Source organism: Canis lupus, chromosome 4 (assembly GCF_011100685.1).
Source record: "Canis lupus familiaris isolate Mischka breed German Shepherd chromosome 4, alternate assembly UU_Cfam_GSD_1.0, whole genome shotgun sequence".
Taxonomy (NCBI): domain Eukaryota; kingdom Metazoa; phylum Chordata; class Mammalia; order Carnivora; family Canidae; genus Canis; species Canis lupus.
The window spans coordinates 39,674,326-39,695,016 of record NC_049225.1 but is presented as its reverse complement, the minus strand read 5'-3'; positions in this window follow the sequence as shown (position 1 = coordinate 39,695,016).

Genomic DNA, 20,691 nt, shown 5'->3' with positions numbered 1-20,691 from the left:
TCAGGGAAGACACCATTTGAATACAAACAGGCAGGTCTGGTGTACCTGCCAGCAGTTACTGGGAGAGGGAGGTTTCCATATCCTCCATGGAAAATGCTTTGTTTCCTGAGTCAGGGCAGCCTGGGGATGCCGTGTGGTGCAGGAGGCTGGCTGCAAAGGAGCTTCTGGGGGAGCGCTCTGCCTCCCCTCCTCCTCGGTCTGGATCCTCCCCAGGGGACAGCAGCTCAGCGGTGTCATTGCCTTGGTGATCCTGAGCAGGGTTGCAGGCACAAAATTCCCTTTGCAGGTGGAGAGGATAGAAAGGGAGGAGAAGTGGGGGAAATGGGGGACAGATGCCCAGACAGATGGGCCTGGCCGCCAGCTCTGCCTGGCCTAATGAATTTCCTTCTCCGGCCCTCAGGCAGGTCAGTAAATGAGACCAGTGACAGCATCTGGGATGATTCCAGGATGAGGCTAATAAATCAGGCCTAGGATGAATCCTGCTTCCCTGGAGATGGGGGGAGGCAGGCCAGGGAGAGGAAGTCTGGGAGGGACCTTTGAGCCTGGCAGTAGCCAGCCTTCGGGTGAAGGAGTTGGGAGGAACTCCTTCCTGGCAAGCCAGTGGCGTCGGAGGCGCTGGCTGTGCAGCATTGTGTCCCCAGCAGCGATCATGGGCAGAGTGGGCTCTCCCAGTGGTCTGGCTTTCTGACCTCTGGGTCTCAGCACCGCAACACCCTCTCCATGCTCCATTTATTCCTACACATCCACTGGTCTCAGCAAAAGCACTGATTCCTCTTGAGGGAAGTCTTCCTGGACCCCGAGGGGCCCCACCCATGTGTTCCTAAGGGTCGCCTTCAGCCCACTGACCATACCCAGGAGTGATTTGTCTGCTCTTCTTCCCCGGTGGCTGGTGCGGTGCCTAGCACATAGTAGGTGTTCCTGGACATTAGTTGAATGAAACAAAGATAGAGAAACTGGAGGTAATAGGGTTGTCACTTTTCTAGCACAGCACATCAAGCCTGCTTTTAAAGATTCAGGCTGGAAATCTGTGCCACTCTAGCAACCCACGACCCTGGTGACACTCAGGCACTCACGGCTGGCCTCACCACTAACGGGTTGGAACTGAGGCCACGGATTCACCTGCCTGGGCCAATGTCTGGGTCATGTGAATCAAATCAGGTAAGCTATTTGGAAATGCTTTGATAAGCATCGAGTTTTCCACACGTGCCAAGTGTTGGCTGTGAAATCACACAGTCCCTGAGCTAAATGAAATATGAGAGAATATTTCCTTTATCTTCATTTTGCAGATGAGCAAGCTCAGTCCAGAGGAGGACAGTGAACTTGCTTTCCCTCAGTCTTGCAGAGCACTGATAGCCCAAGTTCTGGAACCAAACAGCCCAGGCCAGAACCTGGCTTGTAACTCACACTGTGTGCCCGAGGCAGTCACTTACCTCCTAAGCCCCCCACTCTCTGGCTTGTAAGATTAGAGACCTCATGGTGTGGTCTGGAGTATGAGATGAGATATTCACAAGACCACATTTTTATTGATCGCCTACGATGTGCCAGGCACTGTAGTACTGGAAATTTAACAGTCAACAGAACAGAAAAAAAGCTCTGCCTGCAGCAGGCATATATTCTAGAGTATAAGAATAAACAATGGGTAAGATGTTTTTAAAAATTAAAATCTTGAGTATTCAGTGATTCTTTTTCTCTGTATGACACATCCATTTACAAAATTGGCCAGTATTGTGTACAAGATATAAATACATGATAAAACGGGAGAGGTGCATGAGCATCCTTACAGATGCCAAAAAGTTCACTCTGTACATCCAAGGATAAAGAGTTAAAAATATAAAAATAAGAAACATACACTGTTGTGAAATGTAAAATGACTATCACACAGGTGCGTGGAGATGTCTACTCAAGCTAGAGAGCAGGTGTGCACACATATCTGCATGCACGCATGTATGCACATGTGCATGTGCACACGTGCGCATATTAAAAGGGTGGGGTTTGCGAGGTCAGGCTGGAGAAGGCCTTCTGGAGAAGGTCTTTGGAGTAAAGCTCTTTTAGCACAGGGCTGGCACAGAGAGTGTTCAGCAAAGGGAGCTATTAGTGTCACTAAAGAAGCAGATCCACCTCCTCTTTGCATCATTATGGGTATAAAGCACATTTCTGTTTCTGCCATGTGCTCCTCCTCTACTCTAGCCCCCCGTCCATTTCTAACTTCCTCTCGTTCTCTTGACTTTGCACATTCTGGGGTACAAGTCCTTCCCAGGGGAAGTTAGCTGTCCCATAGAAGAGGCATGTGTGAAATGTGAGTGTGTGTGTGTGTGTGTGTGTGTGTGACATTGTGGGCATCTGTAGATGCTACTGTGCCTATGTGGCCAGCGTGGAAGAGTATGTGTGCATGTGAATGGAAGTGTGAGGTCTGGATTCAAGGACACAAATATACTCTGTGATGGCTGGATCGTCTATAAATGGGGAGCTATTTGAAAGGGAGAGTAGGCATGGATCTGCATGTGTGCCTGTGTGCATAGCGTGGGTGTGTGCCTCTCACACACTATACCCAGCCTCCTGAAGCCAAGGGAGCAGACATAGGTGGGGTGGGGGTGCTTTTCTGTGGGTGGATTTCAGATGAAAAGGGAAGGGCTCTGGGGGCAGCCACAAATTCTGGGTTTTGCCATTCCAGCCCCAGCTGGGTGAAATTCAGGCTAGGGAAGGGGCAGAAAGTAAAGTCAATGAGAGATTGTGGGACCAGAGTGAGGGTGGCCCTTGTGTGGGTGGCATTTCCATGGAGAAATCCCCTGGAGAGGCAGGCTATGGCACTGAACAAGTGCATCCACAGAGGAGGCCCCCATCTCAGCCTCATGTGTCCTCAGGGATAACAGCAGGTTGTCTCAACCTCCAAATATCTTTCTGAGAATTTGCTGTCTCTTGATTCTTGAGTTGAATATCTTGCACATCCTATCAGCAGAGAGGGACTAACTAACATCCTCCCTCAGTTCCCATTCAGAAAATCCTAGCGAAGGTCTCTGATTGCTCTGCATTGAGCCAATCAAAACTTGGGCTGGAGGTAGGCATGGACCATGATTGGCTCAATTTGGGCCAATCAACAGAGATTGGGGAGTGGGCCTCTATAAGTTGCTGGCCTCTCCAGCTAGAGGTCTATGGCTGGAGTGGGGACAGAGTAGTTCCCAGAAAATGGGCATGGCGCTGTGTAGGTAGGATGTTGGTTATCAATTACACCCAATCTTCAGCCCAAATGCTGGCATTTCCTTCAGAGATTTGTTTTCGTTGGACTCTTATGAAGTGTTTCAGTCTCCAGAGGCTCCTGTTAAAACTACTAAACTCACACTGAAGGTGAAATCTGCTACCAAGGGTCTGAAATCCTATGGGAATAGGTTAAGACCTGATGCCTGTCTTGTCTATGTCTTTGCACAGTTTGGCTCCAGAACCAATGCATGCTTACAAGATAAAGAAAAACGACTTGGGAAAAACGCAGGCTTTGGAGTCCAGCAGAGCTGGGGTCAAATCTCTGCCCAGCTCTCCCAAGAGCTGGTTCTGTGGCCAAGGGCAACTTATCTCACCTCTCTGTGCCCCTGGAAAATCAGGAAATTAAAGCAACGGAGCTGTTAGGAAGCTTCCGGATGAGGTCAGTTACCTCATCCACTGCTTTATAGATGCTCACGAAACAGGTGCAGTGGGGATGAGTTCTTTAAGTCAGCCTGGTTGGTCGTTATCCTCTAATTACTAGATTAAAAATCTTGTGGGCTAACCATAAAATGAGGCCACTTTTCCTGGGGGAAGCAAGTACCTTGTTTCCTGATTCCCCCATTAGGCTGGGGACAGCAAGGAGAAGCAGGACAGGCCCAGGCTGTGCAGACAAACAGAACTGGGCCTAAAGCCCACCCCTGCCATCAACTAGATGCCTGACCATGGGCAGGTCACTCCTCTCTCGTCTGATGTGGAATTCTTCCTTCCGTAGCCGTGTGTGAGGGCCCAGCACATTAACACGTGTACCTGCCCAGCGTACGGTGCCATTGCCACCGCCCAGTCACTGCTTTTACAAAACTATATTGAGCACCTACTATTCGTTCAGTTATCTGGCAGGTGTTTATGAATGGCCTCCCACAGGCCGGGAATTCCACCAAGTGCTCGTAGTCATGTACATAACAGACTGTCTCTCATCATCACCGTCTGGCATGTGGGACAGAGATAGACAGTAAATCAATGCATACGTAAATATCTGATGTCAGGTAAGGGACACGTTCTTCGAGGAGAAACAAAGGGTATGAGGATAGCAAGCAATGGGGTGGGTGGAGCAGAGGATGTGACAGGAGTTCAAATACTATATGCCAGCTGATTGAATTGCCAGGAGAACAAAGACGGACACCCAGTGCCTTCCTTCTAGGACCTGGTATCGCCGTGGTGAGACAGATAGAAGGCCGACGGTGTGTTTGGACTGGCAGAGTGATGTTCACTACAGACCTGTGTGCTTGGTGAACCCTGGCTCTGTCCCCAGCACCCCTTCTCTCTTGGGAGGGAGCTAACCCTTCTCATGATCCGTGTGGGCTTCAGAGATCCGCTTAGCAGCCGTGTGGTCCCCTGAATACACTAGGCGGTTCTTGGGACACCTGTGGGTCATCGTTTCCCTCCCCTACCTCCCATTCACCTGCCAGTTCTCCTCCTCCAGGGAGCCCTGGGCATTCCGTGAGTTTAGAGTTAGGCCAGTTCTAATCTGGCTCTGTGCCTACTGGCCGCATGAACTCAGGCAGGGCCCTTTACTTAGCCACGCCTCACATTCCTCACCTGGGCATAGGGACAGTGATGGCACAGCGTGATAGAGCATCTCTAAAGCTCCTCTCCCTGGGGTCCAGCCAGTGAGAGTCTCTGCCCTTCATCCTCCCTCCCCCACCTCCTCCTCTGCCCTAGTTTGTGCTCTCTACCATCTGGCAAACAGGTCTGTGTTCCCCTTCAACATTCCATGATATATTGAGGACAGGAGAGGGTGTGGCGTTTTGAGTCAGAAAACAAAGTCTGTGTTGGCTTTGTCATTCAGCTGTGTGAACTGGGGCACTCCCTCATCCTCTCTGTCCCATAACTTCCTCATTGGCCAGTCATGAAGGATAATAAGTCCCGCCTCCCAGGCAGGTGGTGTGGTAAGTGAATATAAGACAGAGACAGGGCCTGGAACATCTCAGATGCCTGACAAGTGGCAGATGCTGTCTTTCATTTCCAGGCCTCAGCGCTTCATCTTAAAATGAGGAACATTTATCCAGAGCTTGCCATTAGTAGGCTTTACCTATATTATCAGACCCCTTATGGTTTGTATTTTCATTATCTGCCTTATGTTTGAGGTAACTGAGCCCAAAGGTGCTATATAACTTGCCTAGTTAGTAAGTGATGGGTTCAACATTCAGAGCCCAGCCCCTGGCTCCAGGCAGATCTGTCCACTGATCCCCACAGTCCTCTCTGCCTCTTGTACATCACATCAGTCTGACCGTGGTTGTTCTGGGCATGGCACCCATGCGCTCTGAGAAGCTGCTTTGAGGACCTATCAGAGTGCTGTAGCCCAGTATGCTGTTTGAATGCTCTGCAGGGTGTCGTGACTGGTACCGTGTAGGGCATGGTGCTAGATTCTCCAGGAGGCCCTCCTTGCCCTCAAGGAGCTCATGGTCTGCAGGCAGAATATCCCAGGGTGGCTGAGCAGAGCCGAGCAGACTCTGATACTTGGCTCCGGCACCTCAGAGCTGTGTGCCTTTGGGTAAGTCTCTGAGCTTCAGTTTCCATATATGCAAAAAGTGCTACCCAGAAGGTTATTTGAAGAGTGAGCAACTATGTGGAAAACACTTAGAAAAGCACTTGGTCCACAGGGAGTATAGCAAAAGGCCAGTCTGTTCTTCTCTGGACACAGGGCAGAATGGCGCATGTGCTCAAAGAGTAGGCCCCTGCAAACAGACAGGCCAGGAGGTTTATTAAACACCTATTAAATGCCCCATACTTAACAATTATAATTCCCATCTGATCTTCACAGTAACTCTGTGCAGTGGCACTTATCTATAATTGACACCTAAGGAAGCCTGACTTAGAGAAGTGAATTCTTACCCAAGATCACAGAGAGGTGTGAGGGAGCTCAGGCTCATCTTGCTGCACCCGTGTCCCCTCAGAAGAAGGGCTGCTCTGGGAATGAGCCTTTGCTCTTTGGCTGGACTTGTGAGGTGTTGCCAGCCAAGCCTCTTTTCTTTCCCTTGTTGGCTGCTTGTCTCTCATGCCATAGGCCTAGTCCCCAGGGATCCTTTGCAGGCTCTGCTCATCTCATTGGGGAGCTTGTCTACTCTCAGAGCTCTCGAGGGGACCCCTCTTATTTTGGGTTCCATGTTCCTCAGGATATCCAGCCCATTTCCCCCTAGATGCCAAATATCTAAGTAGAGTCGAGCAGGGGTCCCGTTAAGAACTCATCATTGTGAACCAGAACATTCTCGTCTTTCCTGTCACCATCCACGGACACTTCCATTCATGTTCCCCAGGGCCTCAGCCTAGCAGTTTAGCTGACCAACTTGGCTTCCATCTCCTGTTCTCTGCGCCATTTGCAGCCAAGTGCAATTGGTCCTATCTATTATCACTGTAAGAGTCAGCACTTCTCCGAGAACTCCCCTGTTACCAGCCCAGCTGGGACCTAGCCTGGCCCAACCCAGACTCAGCTGAGGTCTTATGTAAAGCCATCTCCTTCTCTGTTCAGCATTCCAGTGTCTCCGATATCTAACGGCAAGAAAGACCCTCATCAGATGCCACCTTCCTTCTTTAAACCCTGCATTTATTCCTGCCTGACTCTTGCAGAAAACAAATCTATTTTTCTCCTCTTTATTCAAGAGGCAGCTAATGAAAATGAAAACCTATTGTATTAGGGTTCTCCAGAGAAACAAAACCAATAGGATGTGTATGTATGTATCTCTCTCTCTTTCTCTCTCTCTCTCTCTGTGTGTGTGTGTAGAGAGAGAGAGAGAGAAATTTATTATAAGGAATTGGCTGATAAATCCAAACTCTGCAGTGTGGGCTGTTAGACTAAAGACCTAGGAAGACCAGTGGTGCAGATAAATTCCAAAGGCCGTTTTCTGGAGAATTCCCTCTTGCATGGAGGGCAGCCTTTGACTGATTCAGTGAGGATCACCTGCATTATAAAGGGCCATCTGCTTTACCCCGAGTTCACTGACTTAAATGTTATTCTCATCCAAAAACACCCTAAAAGTTGACACATCAATAGATAATGACATCTATTATCTGCCCAGTGCTCTGCTCTAGGCTAAGGAGAATATCAAAAAAAAAAAAAAAAAAAAAAAAAAAAAAAAAAAAAAAAAGGATTCCTGACATCCAACAGTTCAAAGTTTAGTGAAGAGAAGATCCAGATTCTGTTACCACTTTCATCCTAGGCTTCAGGCTCTTGGCCTGCTCCATGTCACCCACCGCACTTGTGTTTTCTGAGGAGGAAGGTGATCCTAGTGGCTCCCCACACAATCCTGTCAGTCCTGGCTCCTGAACATCATGCTATCCTGAAGGGGACAACCATTTCTATCTTCCCAGCATTCTACTACTGCTCCTCTGCTCCTACTCCATGATCTAGGAATCCTGCCCTCCTCCAGACCAGGAGCGACCATGTGACCCAGGTTGGGCCCATCAGAGACCTGCCCTGGGAGTTTAGAAATAAATTCTACAGTAAGGGGCAAAGAGTCCTCTGTGGTAAAGCCTTAAGACATGGGAGCTTGGGGGCTGATAGCTGCCCTGGCTCCTATCTCATAGAGTTGGTGAAGCTAGAGAAGCAACAGTGAGAGGTAAGGGCAGAATGTTCTGGTGATACTTCAGTAGCTGATTCTACTTTTTCCTGAGACTCAGCCTTACCCCTGCTATTGCCATATTTTGGTTACATAAGCTGATACTACACCTCACCCACCCATCTCTGTTTTATGCTAGCACAGTGGTTCTCAAATGGGGATGAATTTGCCCCCCGAGGGACATCTTGGCAATGTCTGGAGATGTTTTGAATGTCACATTCATGGGACATTAATGGCATCTAGTGGGCAGAGACCAGGGATGTTGTAAGCATCCTACAATACATAGGATAGTCTCCCACAACAATCATCCTGACCAATAGGTCAGAGACATCAGGAAACCCTGCTGGTGCAGACCTCCCTACCAAGACCATCCCTACCATTCAGACCACTTCCCATGATCATATTCTTGTATTGGATTCCAAGCTCTGAAATGTGTGAGCTGAGTGACCTGAGGGAAAACATATCACATAGCCAAGCCTCCATTCAGTATTAGAACTGAGACGTCCAGCATGTTAGCCATGTACCTACCAAGTGCTTGGAATATGCTCATCCAAACTGAGATGTGCTGTAAGGATAAAAGATACTGAATTTCCAAGACCTAGTAAGAAAAAAGAATATAAAATATGTCATTATAATCAGTATGTATATTGATTACATGTTGAACTGATAACATTTTACACCTGTTGGTATTGGAGTCAATAGACTCTATGATTAAAATTAATTTCACCTGTTTCTTTTTATATTTATTAATGTGGCTACTAGAAACATTAAAAATAATCATGTGGCTGAGTATAAAATGGCAAGGAGGAGACTAGGACCTTTATGAGGTGGATAAGATGACGGACATGGAGCCATCTTCCTAATGCTGGGTACCTAGAGCTGATGAACCTTCTGGGGATCTTGAAAAATCTAATTAAGATCTCCCTTCCATGAAGTCTTCTCTAATCTGGGTTCCGGCTGCTTCCATCTAGGAAGCACTGGTAACTGATAACTAGGTCCCATCTTTCTTCTCATCTCTTTAGCTTCTCATTTCCAGCATCTGTCCCAGAGCATGACAGTTAACAGTGCATGTGATTTCAACAGGATAGTAATCCCTGGTCTTCATATCCCAACTCAGGTAACCCTTAGTAATATTGCTTTCCCTTGGCCTGAATTTGAGTTGATCCCTTGTCTTTTTGCTGCCTTCTTGGTTAACCAAAATGGTGGGAAACATAACTGTCCTTCCTTTTCAGCTCCCTGCAGTTCCTGGGTATAATTTTCTGATCGTGGCTCTCATTTCCCAAACATGTTTTCAGCGGCTCTGCCATTGTTATAGAAAATTCAGGGGTGATTTGGATGTTGATGCCGCCTGGTTGTCATGGCAATGCCAGCTGCTCTGCCTTTGCAGCAAGGCAAATCGGCCACAGGGCTGGCAAGATATGATTTGAGCCTCTGGGAACAAAACACACAAGGCCCTTCCAGCCTCTTCTAACACCAACCTTCTCCCAGGCCCTCCAAAGCCACCTCCTGTTTTTCTGGGGGCCGGGGGCCATCCTACAGCTAATCTTCTGGTACAATGAGACAAGCCCCTCTGGGTGGAAGTGGAGGCTTGCCATTGCCTTGCCAGCCACCGCAGAGGGGGTGAAGACCTACTAGACAACATGGATAGAGTCAAGTGAGTTCAGCTTCTGGGCCAACATTCGTGATACTGACACAGAGCCCCACCCCATCGGCCTGTTTCCCTAGCTACTGTCATAGATTGTGTCCCGTTTGGGGAAGAGAGCTCTTTTGCAGCTAGCATCATGACATCTTTTCACCACAACCTTGTGAAGCAGATATTACCATCATTCCCATTTTATAGAAGACTCAGGCTCAGTGAGGCAAGTGAGACACCCAAGGTGACATTGCTGGCAGGGCTAGGACCTCAATCAGGACATCATCTTCCAGAGCCCAGGCTTTGCACAACTTTACAGCACTATTATGGACAAATTGGGGGGTGGCAGTTATCACCCTCAATTTACGTGCAAGGAAACTGAAGCTTCCTGGAGATCACATGCCCAAGGTCACACAGCTAAGTTGCAAAGCCAGGTATTTGAAACTTGGTCTATTGGTTCCAAACTTTGCCCATCCTGCTGGGTCACAAAAATATGCAGAAGAGCATCTCAGACATAAGGATGTTGCCGTCGGGCCATGAGGGGGCACTTCTCAAGCAGAAAGATCCCTTGTGAGCCTTCGGACAGGCCCAGAGCATACTGTGAAGAGTCTTGCCTGGCTGGAGGCCCAGACCTGGGGCCCACAGCAGGAGCACCGGCGAGCAGCTGCAGCTAGGGGCCTGCGCTGAATCAGGAGCAGGTGATGCTGCCGAGAAGGGCTGAGAACGCTGGGCTTGCCACAGCGACCACTTCTGTGTGCCACAGGGGCCCAGCACTTCCTCCCAGAGGTTAGCTATAGCCCCTCAGCCCACACAGATGCAGCCAAGTCCTGACTATGAAATCTCTCCTTCACGGACCCAAATCCCCCTGGGGAAACAGCCTGTCTCTCTTCCTTAGGAACAACCAGGACCTTCAAAGGAGGAGAGTCCCTCAGGAGAGCTTTTCTGAGGACTGTCAGAAAGAGGTGGCCTCAGACAACCTGGTTCGGGGAGGTGGTTTGCTTTCCTAAGGATTAATACCCCAAATAGAAGCAAGGAAGAAAACAAAGAAAGAAGCAAGATAGAAAAGTTCCAAATTTATCAGCCTGATGTCCTCAAGACAGTTGGCCTTCTGCTGTCACCTGGTGCTGTCACATCTGAAATGATACCCCGGGCCCCTGTCCAGATACATCACTTGGGGCCAAGCCTCGTCTCCATTCTTCACTGTCTCCCTTCTGTTCTTCTCAGTTTCTTCTAGCTCCAGAACGGTGACCCATCCCTTCCTTCCTTCATTTCCCACTGGGAACGAAATAGGCTTTTTGATTCACCTCGACCCAAGTTTGAATCCCCATTCCACTATCCTTAGGTGTATGAACTTAGAGCAGTCTACTTCGCTTCTGGAAGCTTTCATTTTCTCCTCTGTAAAACAGAGTGAATTATACCTGTTTCTCTAGGCAGTTGGGAGGATTACAGGAAAGAATGGAGGAAAAGGTCCCAGCTTCACCTGGCCCAGGGCAAGTATTTGGCACAGTTCTCTTTACCATCTTCCCTTCCCCCACTCTAGGGCCAATGTGTGTGGTCTGAAGCCAGCTAGACGCTGAGCTGGTGGCCCCTCCAGAGCCTTTCTGCAGCCCCCTCTCCACCCTGGGGCCTCTCCTTGCCCCAGCCAGCACACTTCTCATTACTGAGTCGGCCTGTAATTAGGTTGCTGCCCGGCTTCGGAGAATGCCCAGCTTCGGAGAATGTGCCTGTCAGCACCCTGGCTCCCGTGCCTCTGTGAGGCTCCTTTGCTTGTTGACGATAACTCATGGATGTGCACGGGGACATCCTTGGAGGTGAGGCAATGGCCATACTTCCCATGGCCCTTCTGAACACGAGGGCAGCTGACACATGTCCTGTGTGACATGGGTGGAGGAAGAGGGGATCGTGGAGGAGGCTCCTGTATGCCAGGACCCAAGACACCAGTCCTGACAGGGAGGACAAGGAAGTAGGTAGTTGAAGAAAACTCTAAAAGGTCCTCCATCAAGCTGCCAGGCCACCTCCTTGCACATGCTGGAACAAATTAGGGTTCCTTGGGGTTTGTTGATGTGACTGTCCTTATCCTGACATCTCAGGCTCAGACAGAGGAGCAGAGGAGTGTACAGGAGTCAGGCAGACCTGATCTCAACACTGACTCTGCCTGTAACCAGCTATGGGACCTATGGCAAGTGACTTCACTGTTCTGAGTCTCACATTGTCCATCCATAAAAGGGGGAAAATGATACTCTTGTAGTTCATTGTGAAGATCAAATGGATGTAACTATATGGATTTACATCACTCTGAACAGTAAATCATAGCTATTATTGTATTTTTGAGTTTGCTTTCATCCTGTTTCCTCCCTAAATAGGCCTTGCACGTGGCTGTGCCTGTACTCACAACACTGATCCCCCACATGACTTACTTAGCAAACTCATTAACTTTCTGAGCTCAACTCAAATGTTACTTCCTCTGTGAAGCCCTCCCTGACTCCAAGCAGCTAGTCACTTTCCCCATTGTACTCCCAGGGTAATGTGTTATGCTTTTGATTCAATCCCATCACATTGTACAGTAACTGTCCTTACTGCCCCTTCCCTGCCCCAGCTATGCCCTGACCCCTTGGCTAGGCTGTGAGCTCACAGAAGACAAGGTCTCGATGTGTTCTTCCTGGTAATCACGAGTGGGTACTTTGTAATTCTTTGGTCAAGAGACTGAATAACTGTATGGAACAAAGAAATGATGGATGGATGATTGCAGAAAAGGGAACATTAGACATTAATAAAAGAAAAAATACAGAGAGGGCAAAGAAAACCTTGACTTTTCTTTTAAAAAAAAATATTTATTTATTTATTTATTTATTTATTTATTTATTTATTTAGCCACATTTTGCCTTACTTATGCCCAAGCTGAGCTAAGAGCTCAGGAATACTCTGCCTGGAGAAAGACGACCAAGGATGGACCATAGCCAGAAATGGAAGAAGCCTGAATTCGGGAGCCATCTGCCATGAGGACCTGCTGAGTGATGTCACGCCAATCTCTTAGCCTTTCTCTGCTATAGCACCGAAGGTTTCATAAGGCCCCAGCCCTGGGTCTGGGAGAAGAAACACATCATCTAAAGATGTGTTGGAGGCCCCACTAAGGACGCCATTCCCCAGGCAGAGAACAGAGGGTGGGGAGCAGGTCATGGCTGCTGTTCTCTGGGGAAGGGCATGCTCCTTGATGAATGACAGCGGGGACTGGTGACATGTGCCTATCCCTACCCAGAGCAAGGAGTACCTTGACTTTAGTCACACCTGTGACCTGGAATGTTTCCAAGAGCCTTCTAGGTAGGGAGATGACACTAGCTGGGCTGGAGTGACCTCTGATCCCTTCATTAGGCTTGACTGTGCCCCCAACCAGATAGGAGCCCCTCATGTCCTAGTCCACATGGCCCCCCATATACCCGCCACACAATTCTGTTCTTTCCAGCTCTTCAGGCTTTGCCCTTCCTCGTTTATCTGACTACGTTGTAAATTTGTCTCCTCAGAGATCTTCCCTGCTACCCCATCTAAAAATTCCAGCCCCCACCTTCAGCCACTTATTGTACTGTCTACACAGCACTCATTCCCACTGAACCATATCATCCACTTCTGTGTTTATTGTCTACCTCTCCTTTTAGACCTCAGCCTCATGAGGCCATAACTGGGTTTCTCCTGCTCAAGGTTGTATGCCCAGGTCTTAGTACAGGACCTGGCACAGCATAGGGCATAGGGGTTAGGTGAATGAATGAACAAATGGATGAATGAATGAGTGGGCCCAACTCATATGACAGTTGTAGATCATACCCCCCAGGTAAGCTTCAGGGTCCCTCCTCTGGGCTCCACAGCCCCATGTAAAAAGAACCCACCCTTCCCACCCTAGCATTCAGCACACTGGATTATAATTGTACCTGATTCCCCATTTAGACTATAAGCTACATGAGGGCAGGAGCTGGGTATAACTCTTATTCTCAGTGCCCAGCCCAGGGTCTTTTGCAGAGAAGGAGCTCAGTAAAAGTTAGGTGGACAAATAAATTAATGATTGATTAATTCTAGCAGTCAACATAAAACAAGCCTCAAAAAAGCCAGTTTTTGCAGGATAGCCGTGGCCTTTATCATCACACCAGAAAGGACGTTGCCTCTCTCCTAAGAAAAGAATCTGGTAAAATGGCTCAGCCATTTTATTGGACTGTTATTGGACTCATGAGCTTTCTTTGGGCAACACTAAATCTCTCCTGCTACAACTACTAAACTGTTCAAGGAACTTGGCGCTAGACTCCAAGCTATGATAGCCAAATGCAATATTCAGTGTGAATGCCTGTCTGCCCTTATCTGGTTTTAATCCAGGCCAAGCCCCCGACACCTCCTATGGTTGTTTCCAGCTACCTTTCTGGCCCACCTCCAGGAATGTAGGACAACCAGGAATTCAGCCCAAAAGACAAAGTGACATTTAAGCCAATGCCTGAAGTATGACTTGGAGTTATTCAGAGTATTATTCAAGATAGGCCATTTAACAACCCAAAATCTTAGTGACTTAGACTAATACAGGTCTGTTTCTGGCTCATGTCACAGTCCACCCAAGTTAGGTGGGACTGCTTCATGCAGTCATTCAGAGTCTCCAGGTCCTTCCGTCTGGACCTTCTGCTAGGTCTTTGGAGTCTCCTCATCATAGAGGAGCAGGGCTGTGCATGGGAGGTCCTAAATGGGCTGAATCAGGATATAGCAACATCACCTCCCTCACATCCCATTGGCCTGAACTCAGTCTTTTGGCCACACCTGACTACAGGGAATTCTGGGAAATGTAGTCCAGCTGTGTGCTCAGGAAGAAGAACATGGATATTGTATGCAAGAAGGGAGAGGAAGGGTACTCTAGACAAAGACTATTATATGCAAAGGTCTGGAAGAAAGCTAGCAAAGCACACTGGGAAACTGTCACATGGTTAGCCTGACTGTCACGAATGTAGAAAGAGAAAATGGTGACAGAGAAGTAACAGGTTGGTAATCAAACTCACTCTGGACTTTAAAGGTGGGCCATGGACAGAAGTTCCTGCTCAAGATTATCAATCAGGCTTAGCTTGGAGTACGCTGAATGAAATGACTGAAGTTCCTTCCAGCTCAGTTGAGTATTTCTGTGAGCATATTTCATATGACTTTTAAAATCATGTAGCACCCTCATATAGCTCAAAATTGTTAAAGTGTAAAAGAGTAAATCATAAAATCTCCCATATTGTCTCTATTTCTCCCTGTAGGCAGTATCCACTTCTTCCTGACAGCAACCAAATGCTATCAGTTTCTTGTGTATTCTTCCAGCAATATTTTATACATATATAAGTAACATATATATTTTTCCCTTTCCCACTAATTGTTGCATACAACAACCTTACTTTTGTCAGAGAGAGATTTTTCATGACAGTATGTAAAGTATCTTCATCTTTTTCATGACAGCATCGTATTCTATATTGTATGGCTGTACCACAGAGATAGTCCCCAGCTGATGGACATATAGGCTGTTTACAATTTACAAATAATCTTGCAATAATTTAGTTTGAACACATCATTTCAAATCTGAGTGGCCCTATTGGCAACATAAATTCATATGAATGAAACTGCTAGATCAAAAAGTCATACTATTCTAACATGACCAGAAACGAACCCTCAGGCCACACCACCTGTCCTGTCTGAACTCCTCCCTTCTCCTGCCCAATGATGCAGACCTAGATGACACTCTTGTGATTGGCTTTGCCCAGACATGTGGCCCCTAGCATGGCTCCATGGGAAGAAACCACCCCTTCCTCAGAGGATGGGAGCACCCAGAGTGCCCTCCTCAGACTCTTGGCCAGACACCTCTCAGGAAAGACTCTTCTGTGGTCCCACCTCAGGGACACTTGTCTTCATGGCCTCTCTTTGCCCATCAGCCCAATCTCTCTCTTACCTCTAACTCCAGCCCAGTGACTTTACCCCTGGCCCCCAGAACAGAGGCAAAGTCCACAGCAGGCTGGGGAAGTTGTGGTAGCCAGACAATGCCCTCTCCAAAGATGTCCATGTTCCTCATTCATGAAATTTGTAAATATGTAATTTTTACATGATAAATGGAACTTTACAGATGTGACAGAGTTAGGGATCTTGAGGTGGGGAGGTAATCCAACATTATCTAGGTGGGTCCAATTAACTACAAGGGTCCTTTTAAAGGCTGAAGAAGGGCCAGGAAGTGAGAGTCAGAGAGAGATCAGTAGATGCTATGCTGCTGGATTTGGAAATGAAGGAAAGGGCCATGAGCCAAGGGATAGAGGAGACTTCTAAAAACTAGAAAAGGTGAGGGAACATATTCTCCAAAGCCTCCAGAAGGAACACAACCTAGCCACTTACCTTGATTTTAGCCCAGTGAGACCCAGTTTGGACTTCTGACCTCCAGAAATGTAGGATAATACATTTGGCTTGATTTAAGCCACTATATCCATGGTAATTCATTACATCCACCATTGGACACTAACACAACCTAGTCCCTGACCTACCCACGCACTGGCCAGGTATTGCCCCTCCGAGTCTCCAGCCTCCTCCTTGCTCTCAGAAGACCTGGCTTTAAGTCCCATGGGGTGTTCCAGGGCACCCACATCATTTCTTTGAGCCTTGGTTCTGTCGTCTTCAAAATGTAGCTCATTATCAAACTGGCCTCCCAGGCTGGCTGTGAGAGTTCAGTGAAATGACACTTGTGACGTCTCTTAGCAACCATGCCTGGCACAAAACTGGTGCTTGATGATATTTTTAGTTGTTGGAGATAATTCTGAAACTTTGACTTGTGCTCCTAGAATCCCCTCCTCCTCTGGCCCAGGTAAGGGTCCCAGCTCTCCCTGAGGGGACAGCCCTTCTGGCAGTGCTTAGACCTGCAGGCCCCTCAGGAAGCCCACTCTGCCCTTCCCACAATCCCTGGGAGCAAACAAGGGCCCAAGCACTGTGCTTACTACCAAAAGGAAACTCAACCTGGGTTTGCATCCTTTCACTGTGATTTCCCAGCTGTGTGATGTTGGTGGAGTTACTTTACCAGGCTGAGGCTCAGTTTACTCATTTGTGGAATGCTCATAATGAAGCCAGGCCCAGGATGTTGGTGTGAGGGTTAAGTGTGTTCGTGGCTGAGCATGTAGATGATGCTCAACCACAGATGTTCCAAACAGAAGTTGTGCTTCCTTTTCAGCCAGGACCAAAACCAGACTCAGTGGTTCCTGGAGCCCATACACAATAGGGGCCGTCTCTTTACAAAAGAGCATCCACCTTGGAATTCATAGGCACTTAGCAGGTTGCAGGACACAAGGTTAACATATAAAAGTCAATTGCTTTCCTATATACTAAAAATAAACATGGATTTTGAAGTTAAACACAATACCATTTACATTGGCACTCATCAAAATGAAATACTTGGGTATAAATCTAACAAAATATGTATAAGATTCACATGAGGATAACTACAAAATTCTGATGAATGAAATCAAAGAACTAAATATATGTTCAAGGGTAGGAAGACTTGATATTGTCAAAATGTTAGTACTATAGATTCAATGCAACCCCAGTCAAAATCCTAGAAACTTATTTTGTGGGTGTTGACAAAATGATTTTAAGGTTTATATGAAGAGGTGAAAGATCCAGAATAACCAACATAATATTGAAGGGAAAAAAAGTTGGAGGATTGACACTACCTGACCTCAAGACTTACTTGAAAGCTAAAAAGAGCTACAGTCATCAAGGCAGTGTTGTGTTGGCAAAAGAACAGACAAATAGATCAATGAAACAGAATAGAGAGGCCAGAAATAGACCCCCATAAATATACTCAACTGATCTTTGACAAAGGACCAAAGACAATACAGTGGAGAAAAGATAGTTTTCAAAAAATGGTGCTAAAAACCGGACATCCACATGCAAAAAAATAATAACTTAGGCACAGACCTTATACCTTTCACAAAAATTAACTCAGAATGAATCACAGACCTAAATATAAAACTCAAAGCTATAAAACTCCAAGAAGACAACAAAGGAGAAAATCTGTACGACCTTGGATATGGTGATGCCTTTTCATATACAACGCCAAACACAGGACATGAAAGAAAATACTTGCTAAGCTGGGCTTCATGAAAATTAAAAACTTCTGCTCTGCAGAAGACAGTTATCAAGAAAATGAGAAGACAAGTTATAGACAGGGAGAAAATATTTGCAAAAGGCACATCTGATAAAAGGTTGTTATTCAAAATCTACAAAGAACTCTTAAAATTCAACAATAAGGAAATGGCCCAATTAAACAGTGGGACAAGAACTTTAACAGACACTTACCAAAGAAAATATACATATTGCAAATAAGCATTTAAAAAGATACTCCAATATCAAATGTCATCGAGGAAATGAAAATTAAAACAAGAATGAGGGGCCCAGTCAGTTAAGCATCTGGCCCTTGATTTCAGCTCAGGTTGTGATCCCAGAGTTGTAAGATCCAGCCCCAAGTTGGGCTCTGTGCTCAGCAAGAAGTCTGCTTAAGATTCTCTCTCTCCCTCTGCAACTCCCCCACCAAAAAAAACAGCAAGAATGAGATATCACTACACATCTATTAGAATGGCCAAAATCCAGAACACTGACAACACCAAATGCTGACAAGGATGTGGAGAACAGCAGGAACTCTCATTCATTGCTGGTGGGAATGCAAAATGGTACTGCCACTTTGGTAAACAGTTTGGTGGCTTCTTAGAAAACTAAACATGTTCTTACCAGAGGATCCAGCAATTGAGCTCCTTGATATTTACGCAGAAGAGTTGAAAACTTGTGTCTACACGAAAACCTACACGGAGATATTTACTGCAGCTTTATTCATCACTGCCCAAACTTGGAAGCAATCCAGATGTCCTGCAGCAGGTAAACGAACACATAAACTGTAGTATATGCAGACAATGGAATATGATTCAGCCCTAAAAATAAATGAGCTCTGAAGCCATGAAGAACCATGGAGGGACCTAAATGCATACTCTTAAGTGAAAGAAGCCAGCCTGAAAAGGCTACACACTGCATGGTTCTCTGCTCTCAATCCTTTCTCCTCCATGATGCCTGTACCAAACAGCTTCCCGACAAGCACCTCACACCCAGCTTGGGTAACTGTCAAGGGCAGTGACCGCCTCAGCCTTTAGCAATATCCAGGCTCCCTTGGTAAGGGAGCAAGATGGATAGCACAAGTGCCAAATCTCTCTCGGATGAGATCAGCTCCTTAGGATGGAGAGAACAGTTAATCTACTTGCTCTGACGGGAGGGCTGTCAGATTTAGCAAATAAAAATATTGGATGCCTAATTAAATTTTAATTTCAGATAAACAACACATAATTGGTTAGTGTAAGTATGGAACATTTTGCTTGGGACATTTACTCAGGTGTCCCGTATTCCCCCTGGCAACCCTGTCTGATAGGGACTTGGCAAAGTCAGGTTCACTGCCACGGAAAACTAAATTGATTTTAGCTGTGGAACTCCTGACTCTCCTTTCCAAGGCAAAGATGTGGCTATTCAAACTGAGGGTGTGTTTTTCAGATGTGTCCTTGATTTGAGAAGTGGCTGAAGAGTACCCTGTGACAGAAGGGACGTGGGGCAGCTGCCCCCCAAGCAGTCGGTGACTTGGAGTCAGACCCCAGGGCCGTGAATAATAGACCTAAAATTGTGAGACTCTCTTCTCTCCTTCTCTGACCCTCTTTCTCCACCTGTAAAATGATAGTTCCCATGTCCTTGGGTGGTGTGAGCATTAAATATGAACACATAGGTAGAAAACTTATGCAAAGAAGTCAGTGATGACTATCTCTATCTTAGGTTTCTACTGTCAGCCATTTAGGAAAAAAAAAAAAAAAACATTTCCCCAAACTGTCGGACCTGTGCTGCTGAAACTGGCAGCCAGAGGATCTCAGGTGCACATCCCTGGTCACCAGCTGAGCACCCCTCCACGTGGAAGCCTCTGTTCTGTGCTGAGCATTCCTATCATCTTCGTTCCTGTGGTAGGGTGCTGGCAGGTGGCCTTCCGGGCTGTTTTCCCAGGGAGCTGTGGTGCCCCACTCTGGCCTGGCCTCTGACAGCTGCGGGGTCCGTGGCCTCACTGCGTAAGCTGCTGATGCCCATCCCCTGCCTGTGCTGGCCAGCCCTGCCCTCAGACACAGCAGGTGCGTTCCAGAGGCTGCTTCCACTTGCCCCTGCGCAGTGACCACAGCTTACTGAAACGTGGGTCGCCTTGACATGGTGCAGGATGTCTCCAGGGAGCCCAGCAGCCACCTGCTCAGGCGTTAGCACATCCATTTCTGTGGACGTGGAAGGTGCAACTTGGGTAGAGAACAGCTACCCCATACTAACATCATCTCCCAAATTAGAGCAGACAGGTGTTGTTTTATGCCATTAATGTAATACGTTCAAACCTTAGAGAAGTACCATAGTATGAAAAATAAGTCTCCTCCCTCATGTTCTAGAGCCACCCTCTCTCTCCACAGTGGGTTTTTCTCCGTGTCAGCACCATGGCCATTGGGACCAGATGGTGTTTGGCCGTGCGGAGCTCTCCTGTGCGTTGTAGGATGTTGGGCAGCATCTTTGGCCACTGACCACGAGATGCTGGTGCCAGCCCCCACCTTCCCAGCTGTGACAACCAAAAATGTCTCCAGGTTTTAGCAGATGTCCCTGGAGTGGGGGACAAAATCACCTCTGCTGAGAACCATCCCTATAGAGTAATCACTGTTAATAGTTTCTTGTAAACCTTTTTAGAATATTTCTAAACACATGTGTGTGCCTTATTTTTTTTCCAAAGATTTATTTATTTATTCATGAGAGACACAGAGAAAGAGGCAGAGACACAGGCAGAGGGAGAAGCACGCTCCCCAGAGGGAGCCCAATGTGGGACTCGGTCCCAGAATCCTGGGATCACGCCCTGACCGAAGGCTGCTAAGCCACCCAGGAGACCCTTATTTATTTATTTTTTAACAAAGATGGATGAATGTATACAACTCTTCTACCACTTGCTTTTTTACTTAATATATTGTGGAAAGCTTTCTGTATGCACACAGACTTGCATGTCGCCTTCCAACAGCGTCATGCTGTTTCTTTGTGGGTCCTGCCACAATCGATAGGACCAGTTCCCCAACACTGGGCATTTGAGTACTTCCCAGTGTTTTGGTGTTAGAAGTGATGCACCTTCTCACATAAATCTTGATAGATCCATGGGATAAATGGGATAAATCCATGGGATAGATC